Below are 24,063 nucleotides of genomic sequence, written 5' to 3' on the forward strand. Positions count from 1 at the left end.
TGCTTGGGTTGAGCATTGAAGCTTTTACGTGTAGAGGTCTTCCTTGGAGTTAAACGCCAGTTTGTAACTTGTTTCTGGCATTTAACTCTGCTTTGCAACCTGTTTCTGGCGTTTAACGCCAGAATAGGGCAGAGAGCTGGCGTTGAATGCCAGTTTGCATCGTCTAAACTCGTGCAAAGTATAGACTATTATATATTGCTGGAAATCCCTGGATGTCTACTTTCCAACGCAATTGAGAGCGTGCCATTTAGACTCCTGTAGCTCTAGAAAATCCACTTTGAGTGTAGGGAGGTCAGAATCCAACAGCATCTGCAGTCTTTCTTCAGCCTCTGAATCAGATTTTTGCTCAGGTCCCTCAATTTCAGCCAGAAATTACCTGAAATCACAGAAAAATACACAAACTCATAGTAAAGTCTAGAAATGTGATTTTTATTTAAAAACTAATAAAAATATACCAAAAACTAACTAAATCATACTAAAAACTATATAAAAACAATGCCAAAAAGCGTATAAATTATCCGCTCATCACAACATCAAACTTAAATTGTTGCTGGTCCCAAGAAACTAAAAATCAAATAGGATAAAAAGAAGAGAATATACTATAAATTCCAAAATATCAATGAAGCTTAGCTCCAATCAGATGAGCGGGACTAGTAGCTTTTTGCCTCTGAACAGTTTTGGCATCTCACTTTATCCCTTGAAGTTCAGAATGATTGGCATCTATAGGAACTCAAAATTCAGATAGTGTTATTGATTCTCCTAGTTCAGTATGTTGATTCTTGAACATAGCTATTTTATGAGTCTTGGTCGTGGCCCTAAGCACTTTGTTTTTCAGTATTACCACCAGATACATAAGTGCCACAGACACATAACTGGGTGAACCTTTTCAGATTGTGACTCAGCTTTGCTAGAGTCCCTAGTTAGAGGTGTCCAGGGTTCTTAAGCACACTCTATTTTTGCTTTGGACCTCGACTTTAACCGCTCAGTCTCAAGTTTTCACTTGACACCTTCATGCCACAAGCACATGGTTAGGGACAGCTTGGTTTAGCCGCTTAGGCCAGGATTTTATTTCTTTAGGCCCTCCTATCCACTGATGCCCAAAGCCTTGGATCCTTTTTATTACCCTTGCCTTTTGGTTTTAAGGGCTATTGGATTTTTCTGCTTGCTTTTTCTTTTTCTTTTTCTTTTTTTTTTGCTAATTTTTTTTTGCAAGCTTTGTTCTTCACTACTTTTTCTTGCTTCAAAAATCATTTTTATGATTTTTCAGATTATCAAACAACATTTCTCCTTTTTCATCATTCTTTCAAGAGCCAACAATTTTAACATTCATAAACAACAAATTCAAAAGACATATGCACTGTTCAAGCATTCATTCAGAAAACAAAAAGTATTGTCACCACATCAAAATAATTAAACTAATTTCAAGGATGAAATCGAAATCATGTACTTCTTGTTCTTCTATGATTAAAGCATTTTTCATTTAAGAGAGGTGATGGATTCATAGGATATTCATAGCCTTAAGATATAGACACTTAAACACTAATGATCATGTAATAAAGACACAAACATAAATAAACATAAAGCATAGTAAACGAAAAACAGAAAAATAAGAACAAGGAGATTAAGGAACGGGTCCACCTTAGTGAGGGTGGCGTCTTCTTCCTCTTGAAGAACCAATGGTGTTCTTGAGCTCCTCTATGTCTCTTCCTTGTCTTTTTTGCTCCTCCCTCATAGCTCTTTGATCTTCTCTAATCTCATGGAGAATGATTGAGTGCTCTTGGTGTTCCATCCTTAGTTGTCCCAAGTTGGAACTTAATTCTCCTAGGGAGGTGTTGATTTGCTTCCAATAGTTTTGTGGAGGGAAGTGCATCCCTTGAGGCATCTCAGGGATTACATGGTGAGGAATTTCCTCATGCTCTTGTTGAGGTCCATGATCTCTTGTTTGCTCCATCCTTTTCTTAGTGATGGGCTTGTCCTCATCAATGAGGAGATCTCCCTCTATGTCAATTCCAGCCAAATTGCAGAGGTGGCAAATGAGGTGAGGAAAGGCTAACCTTGCCAAAGTGGAGGACTAGTCAGCCACCTTGTAGAGTTCTTGAGGTATAATCTCATGAACTTCCACTTCCTCCCCAATCATGATACTATAGATCATGATGGCCCGGTCTACAGTAACTTCAGACCGGTTGCTAGTAGGAATAATTGAGCATTAGATGAACTCCAACCATCCTCTAGCTACAGGCTTAAGGTCCGGTCTTCTCAATTGAACCGGCTTGCCTCTTGAGTCAACTTTCCATTGAGCTCCTTCCACACATATGTCCATGAGGACTTGGTCCAACCTTTGATCAAAGTTGACCCTTCTAGTGTAGGGGCGTACGTTTTCTTGCATCATTGGCAAGTTGAACGCCAACCTTACATTTTTCGGACTGAAATCTAAGTATTTCCCCCGAACCATGGTAAGCCAGTTCTTTGGGTTTGGGTTCAAACTTTGATCATGGTTCCTAGTGATCTATGCGTTTGCATAGAACTCTTGAACCATTAAGATCCCGACTTGTTGAATTGGATTAGAGAGAACTTCCCATCTTCTTCTTCTAATCTCTTGTCGGATCTTCGGATATTCACTCTTTTTGAGCTTAAAAGGGACCTCAGGGATCACCTTTTTCTTGGCCACAACTTCATAGAAGTGGTCTTGATGGACCTTTGAGATGAATCTCTCCATCTCCCATGACTCAGAGGTGGAAGCAATTGCCTTCCCTTTCCTCTTTCTTGAGGTTTCTCTGGCCTTAGGTGCCATTGATGGTTATGGAAAAACAAAAAGTAATGCTTTTACCACACCAAACTTAAAAGGTTTGCTCGTCCTCGAGCAAAAGAAGAAAGAAAGTAGTAGAAGAAGAAGAAGAAAATGGAGGAGATGGAGGGGGAGAGTGTAGTCTGCCAGGGGGGAGAAGTGGTGGTTGTAATGTGTGAAAATGGAGTAGTGTTGAGGGATTTATATAGGGGTGGGGTGGAGGGTAGGTTTCGGCCATGAGGGTTGGGTTTGGGAGGGAAAAGAATTTGAATTTTGGAGGTAGGTGGGGTTTATGGGGAAGAGTGGATGGATGTGAGTGGTTAAGGGTATTTAGAGAAGAGGTATGGAGGTGATTGGTGAAGGGTATTTGGGGAAGAGAGTTATGAAAAGGTGTGAAGAGAAGAGAAGAAGAGGTGGGGTAGGTGGGGATCCTGTGGGGTCTACAGATCCAGAGGGGTCAAGGACTTAACATCCCTGCTCCATTTAAGCATGTAAAACGCCCTTAGAATGCATGTCTGGCATTAAACGCCAGCTTGCTGCTTGTTTCTGGCGTTGAACGCCAATTCCATGCTCTGTTCTGGCGTTAAACGCCAGTCTGGTGCTTGTTTCTGGCGTTTAACGCCAGCTTGATGCTTCTTTCTGGCGTTAAACGCCAATTTGATGCTTCTTTCTGGCGTTAAACGCTAGTTTGGTGCTTCTTACTGGCATTTAAACACTAGTAAGTTCTTCCTCTAGGGTGAGCTGTTTTTAATGCTGTTTTTCATTCTATTTTTAATTTTTTAGTAGTTTTTGTGACTTCACATGATCATCAACCTAAAGAAAACATAAAATAGAAATGGAAAATAATTAAATATAGTTAAATAACATTGGGTTGCCTCCCAACAAGCGCTTCTTTAATGTCAATAGCTTGACAGTGAGCTCTCATGGAGCCTCACAGATGTTCAGAGCATTGTTGGGACTCCCCAACACCAAACTTAGAGTTTGAATGTGGGGGTTCAACACCAAACTTAGAGTTTGGTTGTGGCCTCCCAACACCAAACTTAGAGTTTGACTATGGGGGCTTTGGTTGACTCTGCAGTGAAAGAAGCTTTTCATGCTTCCTCTCTATGGTTACAGAAGGAGAACCTGGAGTCTTAAATACAAGGTAGTCCGCATTCAGTTGAAGGACCAACTCTCCTCTGTCCACATCAATCACAGCTTTTGCTGTGGCTAGGAAGGGTCTTCCAAGGATGATGGATTCATCCTCATCCTTCCCAGTGTCTAGGATTATGAAATCAGCAGGGATGTAAAGGCCTTCAACCTTTACTAGCACGTCCTCTACTAGTCCATAAGCCTATTTTCTTGAGTTGTCTGCCATCTCTAATGAGATTCTGGCAGCTTGCACCTCAAAGATCCCAAGTTTCTCCATTACAGAGAGTGGCATAAGGTTAATGCCTGACCCCAGGTCACACAGAGCCTTCTCAAAGGTCATGGTGCCTGATGCGCATAAACTTGTTATGCTACGATTTAGGAAATTGCACGATCGGCAAAATTCCTTCCGGCAAGTGCACCGGTTATCGTCAAGTAAAAACTCACAATAGAGTGAGGTCGAATCCCACAAGGATTGGTTGAGTGAGCAATTCGGATTAGAAGTGTGTTCTAGTTGAGCGGAATCAAGATTTAGATGAGAGTTGTGGAATGTAAAATTGGCAGGAAAAGTAAATGACAAGAAATTGAAATGGCGGAATCTTAAATTGCATGAATTAAAGAGCAGAAGCTAAATTGCTGAAATTAAAAGGGAATGGGGGTGATTGCATGAATTGAGTTGCAGAATGTAAAGAGAAAGTGGAAATCAGAAATGGGGAATTCATTGGGTGTTAGGAGATATTGAGATCTCCGAATCAAAACATGTATATCTCTTCCTCAACCAATGCATTCATTGAATTTTGCTTGGCAATCTTATATGATTGGATCCCAATCCCTTGGCTCACCAATTCTCTCTAAAAACAAACAAATTCCCAATCCCTTGGTTTAAATGTTCATAAGAAGAGATGATGCTCGATCACTGATTATACCACACAGTTTCATGAACCACAATTTGGTAGGATTACATGTCACAATATCCATCCAAACCCCAATCCAATTCACTGTGAGAAAGCTTCTCTAGCATGAATCCTCCATTCCTTTCCCAAGGTTCCGAAGGATTCCAATTATGGGTAGTTTCTTTCCCAAGACAACTACCCAATGGAATTAGATCGAGAAGCTTTCTAACAAAATTCAAGAGAAAAGATTGAAGAAGAAGATAAACTATTATTGATTCATTGAATTACAATAGAGCTCCCTAACCCAATGAAAGGGGGTTTAGTGAGTCATAGCTCGGAATTCAATTACAAAGAAATGAAAACTAGCTAAATGCAAAAGTAAAAGTTCCAAAAGTCCCCTCAGGGGCTGGATTCCCCTTCAATCCCCCCTCTCAAATGCAGAAACTAAGGCCTTTAAATAGGCTCCCTAAATTACAAAATGAAAATGAAATTCAAAGCAAATTACAATCAAATGAAAATAAACTATTCTAGATGATTCTTGTGGCCTTGATTTGGTGTTGTTGATGGGCCTTGCTTGCTTGAAGGGTAGAGTGACATAATTGATCCAAAAAGGATAATGATCCATTAAACTACACTCAAACGTTGCACCCCCCCTTTCTTGAGTCGTCACTTTGTTCTCTTGTCAACCTTGCCAATTTGATTCCAAATATAGACTATTATACCTCGTTGGAAAGCTATGGATGTCAGCTTTCTAACGCAACTGGAAGCACCTCAATTGGATCTCTACAACTCGAGTTATACTCCATGGAAGGTGAAGAGGTCAGCTGGCCTGATTGCATGTTGGTACTATGCTCTTCTATGCACATTACGGGGCTGTTTTCTCCCTCAATTTTTAGTATCCACCATGCATGCCATATATGCTTGGAAAGCTCTAGATGTCTTCTTTCCAATGCATTTTGAATCACCTCATTTGGAGTTTTGTAGCTCAAGTTATTTATGTTTGAAGAAGGCATGGTCAAGCTGTTCCATATAACACGTTTAAGCTCCAGTTTAAGGTTAAACTGGAGCTTAAACGTGGAAATAGAGAAAGCCATCTGGGAGGTCGAACACGTTTAAGCTCCAGTTTAAGGTTAAACTGGAGCTTAAACGTGGAAGCTGAGAAAGGTAGCCCTGGAGGTGTCGAACACGTTTAAGCTCCAGTTTAAGGTTAAACTGGAGCTTAAACGTGGAAATGGAGAGAGCAACCCTGGAGGAGAAAACTTGGTCGAACACGTTTAAGCTCCAGTTTAAGGTTAAACTGGAGCTTAAACGTGGAAATGGCTCCCTGGTTCACTTCCCATTTCTGGCGTTTAACCTCCAGTTTAAGGTTAAACTGGAGGTTAAACGTGGAAATGCTTCCTGAGTGGCATCCTTATTCTGGCGTTTAACCTCCAGTTTAAGGTTAAACTGGAGGTTAAACGTGGAAATGCTTCTTTGGTGAGACTTTCATTCTGGCGTTTAACCTCCAGTTTAAGGTTAAACTGGAGGTTAAACTTCAGTTTCAGCATTTCTTAGCCTTCATGATTCTGGCGTTTAAGCTCCAGTTTAAGCTTAAACTGGAACTTAAACTCCACATGTGATATTCAAGCTTCCTTTATTGATTTTGTTGCTTCCTTGCCTAGCCTCTTCTTTCCTGAAATCATCCAAACAATTGCATCAAAGTCTTGCAAAATTTCATGAGAATTCTTCCATTCATAGCATTCAAGGAATATAACTAAAAACTCATGGAATTTGCATCAAAATCTTCATGTTGAATGATTTAAGACAAGCATGACTATTTGGCCCAAAATGATTACTTAAGGCTCAAGAAAATGCATAAAACAACTAAAAATAAAAGAAAAAGGCTAGTGAAACTAGCCTAAGATGCCTTGGCATCACAACACCAAACTTAATCCTTGCTTGTCCCCAAGCAAGTTCTGAATTATTGAGAAGAAAGAATGAAACAGAAAGTAAATTCATTAGCCATATCAGTAAGTAATTGACATTGATTAATGGGGTGTTCATGCAGAAAGTTGTTGCAGCATCACTTTATTGTTTCTTAGGTAAGAATGTCACTTTTTATGTTTCCACTAAAACACTGCTATGGCCTCTTGTTATTCACATATCCTTGGCAAGTTTCTTTTCTTTGTTTTTCTTTTCCTTTGAGCTTATTTGCTCCTTGTTGCTCAGTGTCATGTGTTGCACAAGCCTTTGGCATTTTCTTTTTCTTATCAGTGCACTACACATATCCACTACAGGCATTTTAGTTCACATTTCTTCTTGAGACATTGGTGCCCAGCACCTCTTTGTGTGACTAAATGTTTTGTATTTAGGTTGCTCTTGATAATGGACTTTTGGTTGATAATCCCGGGTTAGTTAACCCAAGTTACCAAGTGTTGAAACACTCCTCAGAACCTATTCATCCAAGCATATCCTTAATACATTAACACCACAGGCATTTGTCTCAGAAGTTCAAACCATTGGTGCCTAGCTTATTTTCTCAATTTTTTGCTTTTTGGTTGCCCTTTTTCAGTGGCTTTTTCTTCTTCTTTTTCTTTCTTTTTCATGGCCAAAGACATTTATTCATCAAGATCCATAGACAGCATCCTAATTTCCACTAAAAGTGACAATTCTAACTTTATTTCTTAGTGAGCTGACTATTCAATCAAACATGCATACCACCACTTAATCTTATTTGATTTCTTACCAAATGGAATTGAGTTACTTTTGTTCAAACATTTCTTTTATTTTATGGAAACAGAACAAGTCATGGCAAGCATTTGTTTAAGAAGATGAAGTTATCCAGACACTTAGACTATCACTTATTTGAAAATTAAACAAACAGACAATCAAAAACTGCAATGACTCAAACTTAAAGCAGGGGTGCATGCAAACTTCAAATATCAGCAATTCAAAGTACAAGCAATTAAGTGACAATACAACCTTTTAGCATCTTCTTTGTTGTTCATCATCCTTCCTAGCCTTGGTGTTCTCTTTGATGATGATGTATATTCCTTCCATGAGATTGATTGTCTTCCTGCAAAGCTATTAGAAGTTGCTTGTTCCCCAAGCACTTTGAGAATTGGTTAGCATGCATGGATGTTTGTAGGCCTCTGAACTTAGATTGGTGTGTGAACACGAAACTTAGTTCCTTGCCATATGCAGCAATTGGGATCATATGCAGAAAACCTCATGTGCTTTTATTAAGAAAATAACTATGAACTAGAAAAAGAAACTATGAACTAGAAATTAAACTATTGTTTAAGTAGTTTCCCTGATTGGTTGGAGCTAGTGACTAGTCATGCTGAGGTAGAAATGTGCTTTTAATGAAGTCTTTGGTGGAACACCAAACTTAGAATCTCACATTCACCCTTGAATTGTTTTGGTGTGCAACACCAAACTTAGCTCCTTGCAATACAGATAAATCTACTTAACTCTTTTATTGGAATAACTAGAAAAGAAAAACTACCTTTGGTTGGGTTGCCTCCCAACAAGCGCTTCTTTAACGTCATTAGCTTGACATGCTGTTCCTGACTTTCTTCCTCTTCCTCCAGTTTGTTAAGAGGAATGACTTCAAGTGGATAAAGGAGCTAGTTAGTGCCCCTTGTTGTGAATGCTTCTTTCCAGCAAGCTTTCCCTTGTGATTGGCTTGAGTGAACTTGCTTGTTGGCTCAGGAGTTGGATTATTCTTCGACCTTCTCTTCTTCATGGATATGGTCCTTTGTTTCTCGGTCACAATCCTCATTTTGGTGCTTGTTTCTACTGCCTTCACATCCTTGATCTCAGAACTTGGTTGTTGTTGGACAGTTGGAGTATCCTGTTCATCAAAAGCTTCCTGAATTTGTGGTTCAATGAACCCTTCCTCTTTGCAACTCTCTGTGTCATTGGAGTGTGATCTCCCTTGATTGACTTTCTCCCTTTCTTGTTCTTCTGATTCCTCCCTTGGGTTTGCCATGGTATCACTAGAAGAATTGTGGGTAGGGATTTGCTTTGATAGATATCCAATTTGTGCTTCTAGCTTTTGAATGGCAGCACCTTGATTTTGTAAGTTGGATATCATTTCTTCCTTAAAGCCTTTCAAATCGGCCACATCTCTGCCCATAGTTGCAAGCATTCCTTCTATCCTGTTTAATTGATCTTGAAATTGTTGGTTCGGATTGGGTTGATGAGGTTGATTATCTTGGCTGTGATATGGTGGTTGGGAGTATGTGTTTTGTGTGGGCTGATAGAGTCTTTGGTTGGAGTGTTGGTAGTGGTATGACTCTTGTGTGTAGTGGAATGAGTCTTGTGGATAATGAAATGAATTGTATGAATTTGAGAAGGAATTTTGTGCTGAGAAATGCTCAAGTGATGAAGAATTTGGATATGTAAAACTAGGAGGTGAGGTTGGATAATTCAGAGGTGATGGCTCTTGATGAATGGGGTGTGAATAAGTGAAATCTCTTTGGTTTTGATCTTCCCAGCCACAACTTGAGTAGTGATCAAATTCACCAAAACATGGACCATTTTGTGGCTCTGGGAAGTACCCCGTTTCCTGTTCCTGATACTCCCACCCACCATGAGCATAATAACATGAATCATTCTGTGGTGGTGGAGAGTTTCTCATGAATTTTGATTGACCAAAAGATGATGGATACTCCTTTCTTTTTTGCAATGTGCTCAGTCTCAAACAATACTCATCCAAAGATAGTGGAAATCCCATAGTGAGGCAATATCACAAACAGCTAGTGGTTAGTATGCTAACAAGTGAATAAGCAAAGAAAACAAATTAAAATTTGCAGAAATTAGCAGTAATAAACTGAAACAAAAACTATTAACAAAAGAAAAGAAAAATTGCTCAATCTAGTTAACTTCCAATTGGAGAATTGTCAATCGAAAACCAATCCCCGGCAACGGCGCCATAAACTTGATGCGCATAAACTTGTTATGCTACGATTTAGGAAATTGCACGATCGGCAAAATTCCTTCCGGCAAGTGCACCGGTTATCGTCAAGTAAAAACTCACAATAGAGTGAGGTCGAATCCCACAAGGATTGGTTGAGTGAGCAATTCGGATTAGAAGTGTGTTCTAGTTGAGCGGAATCAAGATTTAGATGAGAGTTGCGGAATGTAAAATTGGCAGGAAAAGTAAATGACAAGAAATTGAAATGGCGGAATCTTAAATTGCATGAATTAAAGAGCAGAAGCTAAATTGCTGAAATTAAAAGGGAATGGGGGTGATTGCATGAATTGAGTTGCAGAATGTAAAGAGAAAGTGGAAATCAGAAATGGGGAATTCATTGGGTGTTAGGAGATATTGAGATCTCCGAATCAAAACATGTATATCTTTTCCTCAACCAATGCATTCATTGAATTTTGCTTGGCAATCTTATATGATTGGATCCCAATCCCTTGGCTCACCAATTCTCTCTAAAAACAAACAAATTCCCAATCCCTTGGTTTAAATGTTCATAAGAAGAGATGATGCTCGATCACTGATTATACCACACAGTTTCATGAACCACAATTTGGTAGGATTACATGTCACAATATCCATCCAAACCCCAATCCAATTCACTGTGAGAAAGCTTCTCTAGCATGAATCCTCCATTCCTTTCCCAAGGTTCCGAAGGATTCCAATTATGGGTAGTTTCTTTCCCAAGACAACTACCCAATGGAATTAGATCGAGAAGCTTTCTAACAAAATTCAAGAGAAAAGATTGAAGAAGAAGATAAACTATTATTGATTCATTGAATTACAATAGAGCTCCCTAACCCAATGAAAGGGGGTTTAGTGAGTCATAGCTCGGAATTCAATTACAAAGAAATGAAAACTAGCTAAATGCAAAAGTAAAAGTTCCAAAAGTCCCCTCAGGGGCTGGATTCCCCTTCAATCCCCCCTCTCAAATGCAGAAACTAAGGCCTTTAAATAGGCTCCCTAAATTACAAAATGAAAATGAAATTCAAAGCAAATTACAATCAAATGAAAATAAACTATTCTAGATGATTCTTGTGGCCTTGATTTGGTGTTGTTGATGGGCCTTGCTTGCTTGAAGGGTAGAGTGACATAATTGATCCAAAAAGGATAATGATCCATTAAACTACACTCAAACGTTGCACCCCCTTTCTTGAGTCGTGACTTTGTTCTCTTGTCAACCTTGCCATTTTGATGCCAAATATAGACTATTATACCTCGTTGGAAAGCTATGGATGTCAGCTTTCTAACGCAACTGGAAGCACCTCAATTGGATCTCTACAACTCGAGTTATACTCCATGGAAGGTGAAGAGGTCAGCTGGCCTGATTGCATGTTGGTACTATGCTCTTCTATGCACATTACGGGGCTGTTTTCTCCCTCAATTTTTAGTATCCACCATGCATGCCATATATGCTTGGAAAGCTCTAGATGTCTTCTTTCCAATGCATTTTGAATCACCTCATTTGGAGTTTTGTAGCTCAAGTTATTTATGTTTGAAGAAGGCACGGTCAAGCTGTTCCATATAACACGTTTAAGCTCCAGTTTAAGGTTAAACTGGAGCTTAAACGTGGAAATAGAGAAAGCCATCTGGGAGGTCGAACACGTTTAAGCTCCAGTTTAAGGTTAAACTGGAGCTTAAACGTGGAAGCTGAGAAAGGTAGCCCTGGAGGTGTCGAACACGTTTAAGCTCCAGTTTAAGGTTAAACTGGAGCTTAAACGTGGAAATGGAGAGAGCAACCCTGGAGGAGAAAACTTGGTCGAACACGTTTAAGCTCCAGTTTAAGGTTAAACTGGAGCTTAAACGTGGAAATGGCTCCCTGGTTCACTTCCCATTTCTGGCGTTTAACCTCCAGTTTAAGGTTAAACTGGAGGTTAAACGTGGAAATGCTTCCTGAGTGGCATCCTTATTCTGGCGTTTAACCTCCAGTTTAAGGTTAAACTGGAGGTTAAACGTGGAAATGCTTCTTTGGTGAGACTTTCATTCTGGCGTTTAACCTCCAGTTTAAGGTTAAACTGGAGGTTAAACTTCAGTTTCAGCATTTCTTAGCCTTCATGATTCTGGCGTTTAAGCTCCAGTTTAAGCTTAAACTGGAACTTAAACTCCACATGTGATATTCAAGCTTCCTTTATTGATTTTGTTGCTTCCTTGCCTAGCCTCTTCTTTCCTGAAATCATCCAAACAATTGCATCAAAGTCTTGCAAAATTTCATGAGAATTCTTCCATTCATAGCATTCAAGGAATATAACTAAAAACTCATGGAATTTGCATCAAAATCTTCATGTTGAATGATTTAAGACAAGCATGACTATTTGGCCCAAAATGATTACTTAAGGCTCAAGAAAATGCATAAAACAACTAAAAATAAAAGAAAAAGGCTAGTGAAACTAGCCTAAGATGCCTTGGCATCAGTGCCTATGGTACAGGGTATTAAGAATTTACCAGGATCCTGTTTCTTTTGAGGTAATTTCTGCCTATCCAATGCATTCAGTTCATAGGTGAGCAAGGAAGGTTCATCTTCCCAAGTCTCATTACCAAATAATTTGCCATTCAGCTTCATGATTGCAACAAGGTACTTAGCAACTTTCTCTTCAGTAATGTCTTCATCCTCTTCAGAGGAAGAATACTCATCAGAGCTCATGAAGGGCAGAAGCAGGTTGAATGGAACCTCTATGGTCTCTGTATGAGCCTCAGATTCCTTCAGGTCCTCATTGAGGAACCCTCTGGTGTTCAGAGGACGTCCCATGAGGTCTTCCTCATTGGGATTCACGTCCCCCTACTCCCTTGTAGGTTCGGCCACACCAAGTAAGGTTATGGCCTTGCACTCTCTTTTTGGATTCTCTTCTGTATTGCTTGGGAGAGTACTAGGAGGAGTTTCAGTGACTCTTTTACTCAGCTGGCCCACTTGTGCCTCCAAATTTCTAATGGAGGACCTTGTTTCATTCATGAAACTTAGAGTGACTTTAGATAGATCAGAGACTATATTTGCTAAGCTAGATGGATTCTGCTCAGAATTCTCTGTCGGTTGTTGAGATGATGATGATGAAAAAGGCTTGCTATTGCCAAACCTGTTTCTTCCACCATTATTAAAGCCTTGTTGAGGCTTTTGTTGATCCTTCCATGAGAAATTTGAATGATTTCTCCATGAGGGATTATAGGTGTTTTGATGAGCGGATAATTTATACGCTTTTTGGCATTGTTTTTAGTATGCTTTTAGTAGGATCTAGTTACTTTTAGGGATGTTTTCATTAGTTTTTATGTTAATTTCATATTTCTGGACTTTACTTTGAGTTTTTGTGTTTTTCTGTGATTTCAGGTATTTTCTGGCTGAAATTGAGGGACTTGAGCAAAAATCAGATTCAGAGGTTGAAGAAGGACTGCTGATGCTGTTGGATTCTGACCTCCCTGCATTCAAAGTGTATTTTATGGAGCTAAAAAACTCTAAATGGCACGCTTCCAATTGAGTTGGAAAGTAGACATCCAGGGCTTTCCAGCAATGTATAATAGTCCATACTTTGGCCAAGAATAGACGACGCAAACTGGCGTTCAACGCCAGCTTTCTGCCCAAATCTGGCGTCCAGCACCAGAAAAGGAGCCAAAACCAGAGTTGAACGCCCAAACTGGCACAAAAGCTGGCGTTCAACTCCAAGGAGGATCTCTACACGTGCAACACTCAAAGCTCAGCCCAAGCACACACCAAGTGGGCCCCGGAAGTGGATTTATGCACCAATTACTTACTTCTGTAAACCCTAGTAGCTAGTTTATTATAAATAGGACATTTCACTATTGTATTTGACATCTTTGAACCATCTTTGAATCCTGGATCGTATTTTGAACCATCTCGGCCATGCTTGGACCTTTCACTTATGTAATTTTAACGGTAGAATTTCTACACTCCATAGATTAAGGTGTGGAGCTCTGCTGTTCCTCAAAGATTAATGCAAAGTACTACTGTTTTCTATTCAATTCATCTTATTTCGCTTCCAAGATATTCATTCGTACTTCAACCTGAATGTGATGAACTTGATAATCATCATCATTCCCTATGAACGCGTTCCTGACAACCACTTCCGTTCTACATTAGATTGAATGAGTATCTCTTAGATCTCTTAATCAGAATCTTCGTGGTATAAGCTAGAATGATGGCGGCATTCAAGAGAATCCGGAAGGTCTAAACCTTGTCTGTGGTATTCTGAGTAGGATTCAATGATTGAATGACTGTGACGAGCTTCAAACTCGCGATTGCCGGGCGTAGTGACAGACGCAAAAGGATAGTAAATCCTATTCCAACATGATCGAGAACCGACAGATGAATAGCCGTGCCGTGACAGGGTGCGTTGACCATTTTCACTGAGAGGATAAGATGAAACCATTGACAAGGGTGATGCCTCCAGACGATTAGCCGTGCCGTGACAGGGCATTTGGATCATTTTCCCGAGAGAAGACCGAAAGTAGCCACTGACAATGGTGATGTTTCACATAAATCCAGCCATGGAAAGGAGTAAGACTGATTGGATGAAGATAGCAGGAAAGCAGAGGTTCAGAGGAACGAAAGCATCTCTATTCGCTTATCTGAAATTCTCACCAATGAATTACATAAGTATTTCTATCCCTCTTTTATTATTTAATTTCGAAAACTCCATCACTATTTTATATCCACCTGATTGAGATTTACAAGGTGACCATAGCTTGCTTCATACCAAAAATCTCCGTGGGATTCGACCCTTACTCACGTAAGGTATTACTTGGACGACCTAGTGCACTTGCTGGTTAGTTGTGCGAAGTTGTGAACCATGGTATTGGCATCATGTTTTTGGTGCCATTACCAGGGAAAGAAAGAGCGATGAATTTTACATAATTAAAGTGTAATCACAATTTATGTGCACCAAGTTTTTGGCGCCGTTGCCGGGGATTGTTTGAGTTTTCGGCAAGCTTTTGGTCCGGTAACATCAGTGCCAAGTTTGATCCGGCAACAGCACCAAGTTTTTGGTGCCGTTGCCGGGATTGTTCGAGTTTGGACAACTGACGGTTCATCCTGTTGCTCAGATTAGGTAATTTTCTTGTTGTTTTAATTTCAAAAATTTTTCAAAAACCTTTCAAAATTTTCTCCTTTGTTTTCGAAAAAATTTTTAAAATAAAAATGTTTTCAAAAATATATTTTTCTTCAGAATTTTTAAGAATGAATTCTAGTGTTTCATGAAGCATGTTGAAGCCTGAACGACTGTAGGGTATGTTAGGCTTGTAATGTCTGAGTCACATACTAAAGCTTGGCTGGCTATTAAGCCATGCCTGACCCTTTGATTGGAGCTTTAGAGCATAAGATTCCTGGAATTCATATTAAAAATTTTGGAATCCTTATTTTTCTTTTTCAAAATGATTTTCGAAAAAAATTAAAAGAAAATACAAAAAAAATCATAAAATCATAAAAATCAAAAATATTTTTGTGTTCTTGTTTGGGTCTTGAGTCATGTTATAAGTTTGGTGTCAATTGCATGTGCATCTTGCATTTTTCGAAAAAAATCATACATTCATAGTGTTCCTCATGATCTTCAAGTTGTTCTTGGTAAGTCTTCTTGTTTGATCTTTGCATTTGCATGTTTTGTGTCTTTTCTTGTTTTTCATATGCATTCTTGAATTCTTAGTGTCTAAGCATTAAAGAATTCTAAGTTTGGTGTCTTGCATGTTTTCCTTGCATTAAAAATTTTTCAAAAATATGTTCTTGGTGTTCATCTTAACATTCATAGTGTTCTTGGTGTTCATCTTGACATTCATAGCATTCTTGCATGCATCACATGTTTCGATCTAAAATTATCATGCATTGCATCATTTTTCATGTTTTTCTCTCTCTTCATAAAAAATTCAAAAATAAAAAAAAATATCTTTCCCTTTTTTCTCTCATCAAATTTGAAAATTTGTATTGACTTTTTCAAAAATTTTTAAAATCAAGTTGTTTCTTATGAGTCAAATCAAATTTTCAATTTGAAATTCTTATCTTTTTCAAAAATCAAATCTTTTTCAAATTTCTTAGTTATTTTCGAAAATTCCATAAATATTTTTCAAAAATCTTTTTCTTATTTTTATATCAAATTTTCGAAAATAACATAATCAATTAATGTTTTGATTCAAAAATTTCAAGTTTGTTACTTGCTTGTTAAGAAAGATTCAAACTTTAAGTTCTAGAATCATATCTTATGATTTCTTGTGAATCAAGTCATTAATTGTGATTTTAAAAATCAAATCTTTTTTTTTAAATTAATTTCAATCATATCTTCTCAAAAATATCTTCTTATCTTTTTTAAAAAAAAAAATTTGATTTCAAAATATCTTTTCTAACTTCCTAACTTCTCATCTTTTCAAAATTTGTTTCAACTAACTAACTAACTCTTTGTTTGTTTCCTATCTTTTTCAAAACTACCTAACTAACTTTCTCTCTCTAATTTTCGAAAATATCTTCCCCCTTTTTCAAAATTTCTTTTTAATTAACTAATTATTTTAAATTCTTATTTTAATTTTCGAAAATTACTAACATTTTTCAAAAACCATTTTCAAAAATTACTAACTCTTTTTCAAAAATAATTTTCGAAAATTCACCTTCTTCCTCATCTCCTTCTATTTATTTATCTACTAACATCTCCTCATCTCACATCTCTGTTATCCTTACCCTTGCGTTTGGATTCTTCATTCTTCTTCACCCCTATTCCTTTTCTTCTTCTTCTACTAACAATAAAGAACCTCTTTACTGTGACATAGAGGATTCCTCTTCTTTTCTTTTTCTCTTCTCTTTCTTATGAGCAGGGACAGAGAAAAAGGCATTCTTGTTGAAGCTGATCCAGAACCTGAAAGGACTCTGAAGAGGAAACTAAGAGAAGCTAAATTACAACAATCTAGAGACAACTTGATTGAAAATTTCGAACAAGTAAAGGAGATGGCAGCCGAACCCAACAACAATAATGCAAGGAGGATGCTTGGTGACTTTACTGCACCTAATTCCAATTTACATGGAAGAAGCATCTCCATTCCTGCCATTGGAGCAAACAACTTTGAGCTGCAACCTCAATTAGTTTCTCTGATGCAGTAGAACTGCAAGTTTCATGGACTTCCATCTGAAGATCCTTTTCAGTTCTTAACGAATTCTTGCAGATCTGTGATACTGTTAAGACTAATGGAGTAGATCCTGAAGTCTACAGGCTCATGCTTTTCCCATTTGCTGTAAGAGACAGAGCTAGAATATGGTTGGACTCTCAACCTAAGGATAGCCTGAACTCTTGGGATAAGCTGGTCAAGGCTTTCCTAGCCAAGTTCTTTCCTCCTCAAAAGCTGAGCAAGCTTAGAGTGGATGTTCAGACCTTCAGACAGAAAGAAGGTGAATCCCTCTATGAAGCTTGGGAGAGATACAAAGGACTGACCAAAAAGTGTCCTACTGACATGCTTTCAGAATGGACCATCCTGGATATATTCTATGATGGCTTATCTGAGCTATCAAAGATGTCACTGGACACTTCTGCAGGTGGATCCATTCACCTAAAGAAAATGCCTGCAGAAGCTCAAGAATTCATTGACATGGTTGCTAATAACCAGTTCATGTACACTTCTGAGAGGAATCCTGTGAGTAATGGGACGCCTATGAAGAAGGGAGTTCTTGAGATTGATACTCTGAATGCCATATTGGCTCAGAATAAAATATTGACTCAGCAAGTCAATATGATCTCTCAGAGTCTGAATGGAATGCAAGCTGCATCCAATAGTACTCAAGGGGCTTCTTATGCAGAAGAAGCTTATGATCCTGAGAACCCTGCAATAGCAGAGGTGAATTACTTAGGTGAACCTTATGGAAACACCTATAACTCATCATGGAGAAATCATCCAAATTTCTTATGGAAGGATCAAAAGCCTCAACAAGGCTTTAATAATGGTGGAAGAAACAGGTTTAGCAATAGCAAGTCTTTTCCATCATCCACTCAGCAACAGACAGAGAATTCTGAGCAGAATCCATCTAGCTTAGCAAACTTAGTCTCTGATCTATCTAAGGCCACTGTGAGTTTCATGAATGAAACAAGGTCTTCCATTAGAAATTTGGAAGCACAAGTGGGCCAGCTGAGTAAAAGAATCACTGAAATCCCTCCTAGTACTCTCCCAAGCAATACAAAAGAGAATCCAAAAGGAGAGTGCAAGGCCATTGACATAAGCACCATGGCCGAACCCAAAGAAGGAGAGGAGGACGTGAATCCCAAGGAGGAAGACCTCCTGGGACGTCCAGTGATCAATAAGGAGCTTCCCTCTGAGGAACCAAAGGACTCTGAGGCTCATATAGAGACCATAGAGATTCCATTGAACCTCCTTATGCCCTTCATGAGCTCTGATGAGTATTCCTCTTCTGAAGAGAATGAGGATGTTACTGAAGAGCAAACTGCCAAGTTTCTTGGTGCAATCATGAAGCTGAATGCCAAATTATTTGGTATTGAAACATGGGAAGATGAACCTCCCTTGTTCATCAATGAACTAAGTGATCTGGATCAACTGACATTGCCTCAGAAGAGACAGGATCCTGGAAAGTTCATAATACCTTGTACCATAGGCACCATGATCTTTAAGGCTCTGTGTGACCTTGGTTCAGGGATAAACCTCATGCCCCTCTCTGTAATAGAGAAACTGGAAATCTATGGGGTGCAAGCTGCTAGAATCTCATTAGAGATGGCAGATAATTCAAGAAAACAGGCTTATGGACAAGTAGAGGACATGTTAGTAAAGGTTGAATGCCTTTACATCCCTGCTGATTTTATAGTCCTGGATACTGGAAAGGAAGAGGATGAATCCATCATCCTAGGAAGACCTTTCCTAGCCACAGCAAGAGCTGTGATTGATGTGGACAGAGGAGAATTGATCCTTTAATTAAATAAGGACAACCTTGTGTTTACAACTCAAGGATCTCTCTCTGCATCCATGGAGAGGAAGCATAAAAAGCTTCTCCTAAAGCAGAGTCAAACAAAGCCCCCACAGTCAAACTCTAAGTTTGGTGTTGGGAAGCCACAACCAAACTCTAAGTTTGGTGTTGAACTCCCATATCCAAACTCTAAGTTTGGTGTTAGAGAGTCTCAACAAAGCTCTGCACATCTGTGAGGCTCCATGAGAGCCCACTGTCAAGCTATTGACATTAAAGAAGCACTTGTTGGGAGGCAACCCAATTTTTATCTAACTATATTTTTCTTAGTTATATGTCTTTATAGGTTCATGATCATGTGGAGTCACAAAATAAATATAAAAATTGAAAACGGAATCAAAAACAGCAAAAGAAAAATTACACCCTGGAGGAAGCATCTGCCTGGCGTTCAACGCCAGAACAGAGCATGGTTCTGGCGCTGAACGCCCAAAATGGGCAGCATCCTGGCGCTGAACGCCCAGAACAAGCATGGTTCTGGCGTTCAACGCCAGAAATGGCAACAAATGGGCGTTGAACGCCCAAAATGGGCACCAACCTGGCGCCTAGAGTTGTGTGCAAGGGCATTTTACATGCCTAAATTGGTGCAGGGATGTAAATGCCTTGACACCTCAGGATCTGTGGACCCCACAGGATCATCTCAGGATCTGTGGACTCCACAGGATCATCTCAGGATTTGTGGACCCCACAGGATCATCTCAGGATCTGTGGACCCCACAGGATCCCCACCTACCTCATCATCTCTCTTTCCATTCATGATCATCCCTTCTGTTTTCCATTTACCACTCACATCCATACACCCACTACCTTCAAAATTCAACATCTCTCTCCCACCCAATCCCACCCATATGGCCGAATACACACATCCATCAATCTCCTCCATCTCTTCTTCTTCTTCTTCTATTCTTTCTTCTTTTGCTCGAGGGCGAGCAACATTCTAAGTTTGGTATGGTAAAAGCATAGTTTTTTTGTTTTTTCCATAACCATTGATGGCACCTAAGGCCAGAGAAACCTCTAGAAAGAGGAAAGGGATGACAAAAGCTTCCATCAAGGGTCTATAGCTCAGTGGTAGAACATTTGACTGCAAATTAAGAGATCCCTGAGATACCTCAGGGGATACATTTTCTTCCACACAATTATTGGAAGCAACTAAGGGTGGAACATCAAGAACACTCCATCATCCTTCATGAAATTAAAGAAGATCAAAAAGCAATGAGGGAGGAGCAACAAAGACAAGGAAGAGACATTGAAGAGCTCAAGGACATCATTGGTTCCTCAAGAAGGAAACGCCACATTCACTAAGGTGGATTCATTCCTTGTTCTTATTTCTTCTGTTTTTCGTTTTCTATGTTATGTGCTTATCTATGTTTGTGTCTTCATTACATGATCATTAGTAGTTAGTAACTATGTCTTAAAGTTATGAATGTCCTATGAATCCATCACCTCTCTTAAATGAAAAATGTTTTAATTCAAAAGAACAAGAAGTACATGAGTTTTGAATTTATCCTTGAACTTAGCCTAATTATATTGATGTGGTGACAATGCTTCTTGTTTTCTGAATGTATGCTTGAACAGTGCATATGTCTTTTGAAGTTGTTGTTTAAGAATGTTAAATATGTTGGCTCTTGAAAGAATGATGACTAGGAGACATGTTATTTGATAATCTGAAAAATCATAAAAATGATTCTTGAAGCAAGAAAAAGCAGCAAAGAACAAAGCTTGCAGAAAAAAAAAAGAGAAAAAAAAATGGGCGAAAAAAATAGAAAAAAATAGAAAAAGAAAAAGCAAGCAAAAAAAGCCAAAAGCTCTTAAAACCAAGAGGCAAGAGTAAAAAGCCAATAACCCTTAAAATCAAAAGGCAAGGGCAAATAAAAAGGATCCCAAAGATTTGAGCATCAGTGGATAGGAGGGCCTAAAGGAATAAAATCCTGGTCTAAGCGGCTAAACCAAGCTGTCCCTAACCATGTGCTTGTGGCGTGTAGGTGTCAAGTGAAAACTTGAGACTGAGCGGTTAAAGTCAAGGTCCAAAGCAAAAAAAGAGTGTGCTTAAGAACCCTGGACACCTCTAATTGGGGACTTTAGCAAAGCTGAGTCACAATCTGAAAAGGTTCACCCAATTATGTGTCTGTGGCATTTATGTATCCGGTGGTAATACTGGAAAACAAAGTGCTTAGGGTCACGGCCAAGACTCATAAAGAAGCTGTGTTCAAGAATCATCATACTGAACTAGGAGAATCAATAACACTATCTGAAATCTGAGTTCCTATAGATGCCAATCATTCTGAACCTCAATGGATAAAGTGAGATGCCAAAACTATTCAAGAGGCAAAAAGCTATAAGTCCCGCTCATATGATTGAAGCTATGTTTCATTGATAGTTTGGAATTTATAGTATATTCTCTTCTTTTTATCCTATTTGATTTTCAGTTGCTTGGGGACAAGCAACAATTTAAGTTTGGTGTTGTGATGAGCGGATAATTTATACGCTTTTTGGCATTGTTTTTAGTATGCTTTTAGTAGGATCTAGTTACTTTTAGGGATGTTTTCATTAGTTTTTATGTTAATTTCACATTTCCGGACTTTACTATGAGTTTTTTGTGTGTTTTTCTGTGATTTCAGGTATTTTCTGGCTGAAATTGAGGGACTTGAGCAAAAATCAGATTCAGAGGTTGAAGAAGGACTGCTGATGCTGTTGGATTCTGACCTCCCTGCACTTAAAGTGGATTTTCTGGAGCTACAGAACTCAAAATGGCGCGCATCCAATTGCGTTGGAAAGTAGACATCCAGGGCTTTCCAGAAATGTATAATAGTTTATACTTTAGCTAAGAATAGACGACGCAAACTGGCGTTCAACGCCAGCTTTCTGCCCAAATCTGGTGTCCAGCGCCAGAAAAGGAGCCAAAACCAGAGTTGAACGCCCAAATTGGCACAAAAGCTGGCGTTCAACTCCAAGGAGGACCTCTACACGTGCAACACTCAAAGCTCAGCCCAAGCACACACCAAGTGGGCCCCGGAAGTGGATTTATGCACCAATTACTTACTTTTGTAAACCCTAGTAGCTAGTTTATTATAAATAGGACATTTCACTATTGTATTTGACATCTTTGAACCATCTTTGAATCCTGGATCGTATTTTGATCCTGTGATCATGTTTTGGGGGCTGGCCATCTCGGTCATGCCTGGACCTTTCACTTATGTAATTTTAACGGTAGAGTTTATACACTCCATAGATTAAGGTGTGGAGCTCTGCTGTTCCTCAAAGATTAATGCAAAGTACTACTGTTTTCTATTCAATTCATCTTATTTCACTTCCAAGATATTCATTCGCACTTCAACCTGAATGTGATGAATGTGACAAAGGAAACTGTGTATTGCCGTCCTTCCTCTTCCCCTCTCCACTTCTCTGATCTCCCGTTTCCCTCCTCCCTTTCTTCGTTTCTTTCTTTCATGGAAATCAAAGGAAACTGTGTATTGCCGCTGCTTGTTAGAAAGGAGGGCTGTAGCAGCTTGGGGAAACCGGGTCAGGGGAACCGGGTAGGGTTTTTAGGGTTAGGGTAAAATTGGGTTCAATGGTAATTTTGTAATTTTAAATAAAAGTAGAGGTAACATAGTAATTAGGAACAAATTTTAATCCAACAAAATTAATGTATAGAAATACTATTTGCTCCTCAATTTCACACTTTATTTTCAATAAAATGTCCAATCCAAAATTTAGAAATAATATAATTAATTTCTCTATTTTCCAAAACAGCAATATCAATATATTAAAATATTGATTATTTAGTCCATATCATATAAAATATTTATTATTTCATAACTATCAACTTTATAATTTAAATATAGAAAATAACCCAATAATTATAAAATTGGATAATAATCATAACTCGTCTCAAATCCAATAAATCAAAAATTGCCTTAATTATCTCTGATAAAATAATTTCTAAAATTAAGGCTATAAATAACTATATGATTTGAGACTTGATCATAATAAGACTTCTCAAAAGTTCTTGGTCTTACATCCTACCCACCTTATAAAAATTTTCGCCCTCGAAAATTGATACAAAATGAAAGAATTTCCATAACAGTTCACCCTTGAACACATTTAAGGAAGAAGCAAAAATATCCCAAAATATAAACATATATACGATTTTTAAATACTTTGATTGTCATATGCATGAGGGTGCAAAGGTAGGAGTGTGATTGCAAGGCGAACGTTACAAGGTAGGCTCAATGCAAAAGATAACATGGGTCAATCATGTGATAGTAGGGCAAAGCATCAAAGGCTATAAAACAGGATGGGGCTAAAACGACGTGCTCAACATTTGCACACTAATCTCATATCAACCTCAAAGTTTCAACTTTCCAACTCCATCAAGCACTTTACAAACCCCAAATTCGATCACAAGCCTGGCAACCACAAACCTGTTCGCAAGGAACAAAACGCCCACAACTCATACGTTGCACACCTACCGCTTCAACTTTCATATGCACACATCACGTCTTAAAGAACTAACGCATCGCGTTACTATATCTATAGATCGCACGTGATATCAAAACAATTCTCGAGTCTACTCAGAAGAATACGAGATCTTAGAAAGGAGAGACAAATGCCAAAGACAATACTCATAGATTTAAAAGAATATATCCAATTCCAGATAAACAAGGATGTTCAAGCAATGAAGTTTGCTAGACACAATTCAATTGACAACTTCAAAGATAACCCTTAGATCAAAGAAGTTCAATAGGATCAATAAGAAGAAAACCAGCGCATCAGTTTGAAACAAACTCAAGCTGAGTCGAGAAAGCATGAGGTTTACAGAAGAGAATATTTCAAACCCAAGACAAAGCTCACAGAACTCAAGAGCACGATTAAAAGTACTTCCGAATACATTGTTCATAAAGGAACCAAAACTTGCGGAAAAACCACTTCGCAGTCTAAAAGAAAGGTTAAGTAACAACATCCTTCAAGAGAGTAACAAAAGCATAATCGTGGCTTTACTTCAATACAATTTCATGTTGAAGTAAATCATGTAGAGTTTTAAAAAAAACAAAATGCACACAAGTTTCGCTAAGAGCTAAAATATTTCCTCAAATATTTTAGAAAGATAATTAGGTGCACAACTTAACCAAAAGTAATTCATAAAACTCGGAAGAGAAATCAAATGCTTGTTCAAAAATTCCCAAAGCCCATATTCAAACAAGCGTGTATAACATTTATAGCGGGGACAAAAGAGGAAGTTAAACTCTCTTTAGAAAAGAAATTTCGAGGTAAAATTTTACTTATAAATTGGTAAGAAAACAAGTGGTGCGTTACAAACGGACAGGTTTCCACTAACCAAGGAAGATTCTCA

The 24,063-nt window shown here is 38.5% G+C and overlaps 1 non-coding gene across 1 annotated transcript; it reads right to left on the reverse strand.

Annotated features, from left to right (window-relative positions):
• Positions 1 to 17,101: 17,101 nt before the first annotated feature.
• Positions 17,102 to 17,209, reverse strand: LOC148581093 (small nucleolar RNA R71). The gene has a single exon (XR_015899684.1). It is a non-coding gene; the product is annotated as a small nucleolar RNA R71 (small nucleolar RNA).
• Between the last annotated feature and the right edge of the window lie 6,854 nt (positions 17,210 to 24,063).

This window comes from Arachis ipaensis, chromosome B10 (genome assembly GCF_059453495.1).
Source record: "Arachis ipaensis isolate K30076 ecotype BB chromosome B10, ASM5945349v1, whole genome shotgun sequence".
Classification (NCBI taxonomy): Eukaryota; Viridiplantae; Streptophyta; class Magnoliopsida; order Fabales; family Fabaceae; genus Arachis; species Arachis ipaensis.